Source organism: Phyllostomus hastatus, unplaced genomic scaffold, assembly GCF_019186645.2.
Source record: "Phyllostomus hastatus isolate PE091 unplaced genomic scaffold, TTU_PhHast_1.1 phas_scaffold_12, whole genome shotgun sequence".
Classification (NCBI taxonomy): Eukaryota; Metazoa; Chordata; class Mammalia; order Chiroptera; family Phyllostomidae; genus Phyllostomus; species Phyllostomus hastatus.
In genome coordinates this window covers 14,974,579-14,979,697 of record NW_025334007.1, presented here as the reverse complement: position 1 = coordinate 14,979,697, position 5,119 = coordinate 14,974,579, and the positions used below count along the sequence as shown (strand labels likewise).

Genomic DNA, 5,119 nt, shown 5'->3' with positions numbered 1-5,119 from the left:
TGGTAGGAACACAGTTCCAGTACGTTCCCAGTTATGTTTCCTATCCAGATTCTCCTCATAGCTGTGGTGTTTGGAGCTGGGAGAAATATGAAGACAAGTGAATTATTAGACGAAGATCTAGAACCCGCAGGCTGGTTTCATTATACACGTGCCGCTGACGTCCAGGTCTGAGACCTGGATGGTTTTCTTAGGAAACTCGTGGGCCCCGCCCACTCCTCCGCTGCTTGCTAGGACCAAATATCCCCAGCGGAGGCCGAGCGAGAGGCGTGGACTTGGTCCGCAAGGAACCGAAAGTGAGTGGCCTGGGAACCCAGGGGGCGGCCACGACCTAATGCGGAAAAATAAGCAAGGAGCGCAGTGAGCCAGACCAATGAGTCTTGACGGGTATCAAGGCAGAACCTCGGGATTGGCCAGGACAGAAGGGAAGGAACGCCCACCGGACTGGAGGGGCGGGACCTGGAACCGTGGGAAGGAGCGCGGGCGACCGCCCTGCCAGTAGGGGCGTGGCCTAGGCGGGGCCCAGGGGCAAGGCCGAAAAAAGTGGGACTGTAAGCCTTAAAGGGCGTGGCCGCCAGTAAGACACAGTTGGTGGAGATGGTGGGAGGGGTAAGCTCAGGCAGAGAAATTTTCTGAGTTAAAAGCAGGAACTAGAGCACAAGGGAGAGATGTGGAGTCAGTAAAACGAGGGTGGCCCGAGGGAGTAGCTGGGAGGTGAAAAGATTCAGAGCTGGTACGGAAACACGGATGAAGAGGCGGAGCCAAGGGGTAGCGTACCGGACACGAAGGACGTCACAGGGAGGGGCGTGGTTGTAGGCGGGGAGCAAGGACGCACTTTGAATGTGAGGGCGCGCTCCTGCCGTGGGGCGTAGCTTTCTCCGTCACAGAGGCGTCACGAGGTTCGTCCGGCTGGAAGCAGGGTTGGACCCAGGCGGAAGGCAGGGGCGCGGCCAAGTTAGCGCGCAAGCGCGCAACCGCTGGAGAAGCTCGGAGCGACCTAACCAGGAAGCGAGACCGGAGCGGGGGCGGGGGACTGCGTAACGTGAATACGCGAGGTGACGTAATCGGCGTGAGGGGCGTGGTGGAACGCTAGGGGGCGGGCCAAGATGGCCGCGCGCAGGACCTTCTCTTTCCAGTGGTGTGGGCGGGGGTTTGCGCTCAGAAAAAGGTTCGGGTAAGTTTCCACGGGGATGTGCAGCGTGGGCAGCAAGAGAGCCTAGCTTGCTAGAGAGCTCAGGGACCCTTCCACATATTCTACCACGCTCTGCGATGCGTCCTGGAGTCGGGGCCCCTGTTGACCTCGCTAGGATGGCCACATTCCGACGGGACTTGGGAATAATATTGGGGAGGAGGCAGGTAATCGTTTCTTTCCTACTCTAGTCCTGTTCCTCCACGCTGAGTGTCACTGAACAGGTACACCCCCTTGGCGTTTGTCCATTTAAAAGTGGAACAGCTGTTCCAGAGCATTTGGGAGCTGTGGGCGTTGCAGTTCCAGAAACCGAGGCGCCTCAAGCTGGACTCACTCAGACCTGCATTGTTGATCTTTCCCCTGTGTAAGGAAGGGGGTACAGAGAGATTCACAGCCATCCCCAGGGCGGAAGGGCAGTAGCATAGCTGTGTCATTTGGACAACTCTGAGCCTTCTCTACTTCTCAATTCTTCTTTTCTTTTTCTTTTATACCCCGTCTCGGGAGCTGAAGGGGAAGAACCTACAACATGGAAACTTTGTTGGTGCCTGTGATCCTTTGTGGCGTGAGTTAAAAGCTACTGCTTTGAAGCTACTGGAAACTTGTTTTAATAAGTGTAATTCCCCTCGTTCAATTTTGCTGAGAAACCTTGAGAAGTATGGGGAGATAACGAAGTTGTGTACACTTTAATTTGGGTAGGATTTATTTTCTGTCAGTGAAAACCACGTTGCTTTCTGCTTTCCCTTCTTCCTTTACTTGCAATCTGGTCATCTCCACTGTGCAATTTGAAAGTCTTGCAATTTAATTTAAAATTGTTGGAATATGAGGAAAAGTCAGAAATCTCTGATGGGAAGCTGCCCCATACCCTACCCATAATCTGCCCCTGAAGCTTCAGAAAGTTTCCTGTACTGAGCCTTCCTTGGCATCTACAGTGAACCAAAGTTCACCCCACCCACCCTCCCTCCCTTCCTGGCCCTGGTAAAGAGCTTCACTGCTCTTGACTATTTGGAAATGAAAATCTGCAGCTTTCCAGGGCTCTTCTCCTTTACTCAAAAACTGTAAACTCAGTACTGGACTGAAATTCACCTAAAGGCCAAAATGGGACAAGGGCTCCATTCCTGTGCCTGTGTACACATACCATGCAAAAGGCTAGCACCACTCACAGCTGAAACAGTAAACGTGAATTGTGGCTGAAGATAAATACTGGCAAAATCTGACCGAAACAGGGAAGTGCATTTCACCTGTCAGCAAACAGCCTGCTCATTTGTTTTGTATTTGCTTTCCTTCAGTGATGTTTATCACATCCTAAATTGTCCATTTAGGTGCAGTTTCAGTACTGGGGACTGTTTTTAGCTAGTCATCAGGTATCTGATTTTAATTAGCATTCTATTACAATTGTATGACAGTGAAATGTCGGTTGTTTTAATGTTTTCTCATTTATTGTCCTTTAGCTATACAAACATAAAGAGCTACAAAGATTGGAGTATACTGTTCCTCAATTAAGGACAAGGTAATATTTTTTTTTTGTAAGTTACTTGCATTATGTTTATGTTTCAATCTCAGACTAGGGATGCTAGCAAGGCCCTTTGTGTTGGGAGATGTTACTCACCTCAGTGGATTCCGCTGGTGGGCACTGGCCACTCTGGTTTTGCTGCTGTGCCACTGAGCACTCTGGGACTCAGGAATATGATGGAGTCCCCTCCTCTGCTCCTGACACCTGCTTCTTCTCAGTCCTTGCGGAGACCCTCAGAACAGCCTCCTTAACTCTACCCTCCCTCAGGCACAAAGCAGAGAAAAATTGGACTAAAACTTGGTTTGTCCACCTTTAAAGAACACTCACCTGTATCCTTCCAGATGGGTGCCTTTGTCCAGCCCCAAGACCCACTGTTCAATATTCTGAATACCAAAGGGGCCACTCCCTGGAAGTCCATATACTCTCTAATTCTTTCCTTCTCCCTTCCCCTCCATCTCCTCCTTTTTCCTTCCCTCTCTCTCCCTCCCTTTGGAGTCCAGGGTCCTGGCTCCTCCTAACTTGCATTGCATTTTACAAAGGGAGAGGACTCTACTAGACTCTTGAAAAAACAAGCCACCTTATTTATGCACCAGCCACCATGCAATGCCTCCCGACCACCCACTGGAAACCCACTAGAATGGAGGGAGGACACGGGCTCTGCTGTGTTCCCACCGAGGAGTGTCACAAATACACAGCTAATCACAGGAACAAGGCCTGGCCCTGATTTGGCCCTAAGGTGCCCAGAGGGCCCAAGGAGCCCCTCTGGACCACTGCTGGTCCCCAGACACTGCTAGCATCATTGCCTCATCATCTCCTTCCTGGTGGTTTTCACCATGACATAATAGCTCCGTGACCCCTTCTCTTGGCCAGGACGCCCTGGTAGAATTTGGGTCATTTGACCCTGCCTGCCTGATGCCCACCTGCCCGGATTACTGGACCTACTCGGGATCCTTGACAACCCCACCACTCTCTGAATCTGTCACTTGGATCATTAAGAAGCAGCCTGTACCCCTGGCTGGTGTGGCTCAGTGGAATGAGCACCAGCCTGTGAACCAAAGGGTCACCAGTTCGATTCCCAGTCAGGGCACATGCTTGGGTTGCAGGCCAGGTCCCCAGTTAAGGGTGCATGAGAGGCAACTGCACGTTGAAGTTTCTCTTTCTCCCTCCTTTCCCCTCTGTCTAAAAAAAAAATACATACTTTTTAAAAAAGCATTATGATCAGGTACATTCTTTACATTTCCTCATATGAATATTCTAATTTGCCCCTTCAGAACAAGGCTAGGCTCAGACTTTGAGATCCATTCTTAGCATCTTACAATGGTTATACATTTATTGTAAAAGGTGCTAACTTCTCGTCTAATTTGGGTATGAAGTAGGAAATGCTTCAGTTAACCAGAGAAGTTAAAACATAGAACATAAGCTTTTTGCTTTCATTCTTGACAATGATATTTATTTTACTGTATATGCATTGGGTGGAATCTCTATAATAAAGTTAAGACTCTTTTAAATGAAAAAAACTGGCCCTGGCTGGTATGGCTCAGTTGGTTGGAGCATCGTCCTGTAGCTGAAAGGTTTTGTGTTCAATTCCTGGTCAGGGCACATAACTAGGTTGCAGGTGTGGTTCCTGGTGCGGGCAGGTATGGGAGGCAACCTGTCGATGCTTCTCTCTCGCACTGATGTTTCTCTCCCTTCCTCTCCGAAAAGCAATCAAAATATGCCCTCAGGTGAAGATAAAATAATAATAATAGTAATAATAAATGTAAAAAGTGAAGGACAAAAGCAGCTGTTTTAAAACCTTTCCATTTCACCCTGGCTGGGGAGCTCAGTTGGATAGTATTGTCCTGATAGGCCAAGGTAGCAAGTTCCATCCCTGGTCAGGGCACATACAAGAATCAACCTCTCTCTCTAAAAGCAATAAATAAAAAAAATATTTTAAAGTGTTTTTTAAATGTTTAAAACTGCCCTGGCTGGTGTGCCTCATTTGGTTTAGAATGTCATCCTGTAAACCTAGAGAACATGGGTTTGATTCCCAGTCAGGGCACATACCTGGATTGTAGGTTTGGTTTCAGGGTCAGGGCGTGTGACATGCAACCAGTGGATGTTTCTCTTCCTCTCTCTGTCCCTCTCTTACCCCTGTCTAAAATCAATGGGCATGTTCTTGGGTGAGGATAAAAAAAATGTTTAAAAGCTTTTAATTTCCTTAAGGGAATTTTACTATGGAATCTCAAAGACAGAACCCCACAATGCCTATGTAGAAATTTTATTGTAAATTAGGAGTTTGGACTTGCTATTTGTTTGTCCTTTAGAAACTAAGTTTAACTGGTGATCACTACATCAACACACAAAATCCTGTTTAATAAACTGAGCTACAATAACTATTTTTATGTGTTTATATTGAGTTTTTATTCATTACATTTTTTTAC

The 5,119-nt window shown here is 48.0% G+C and overlaps 1 long non-coding RNA gene across 1 annotated transcript; it reads left to right on the top strand.

Annotated features, from left to right (window-relative positions):
- The first annotated feature begins 1,102 nt into the window (after positions 1-1,102).
- On the top strand, positions 1,103-4,584 carry LOC123830086. The gene is made up of 3 exons (XR_006787693.1): positions 1,103-1,748; positions 2,635-2,693; positions 3,567-4,584. It is a non-coding gene; the product is annotated as an uncharacterized LOC123830086 (long non-coding RNA).
- The last annotated feature ends 535 nt before the right edge of the window (positions 4,585-5,119 follow it).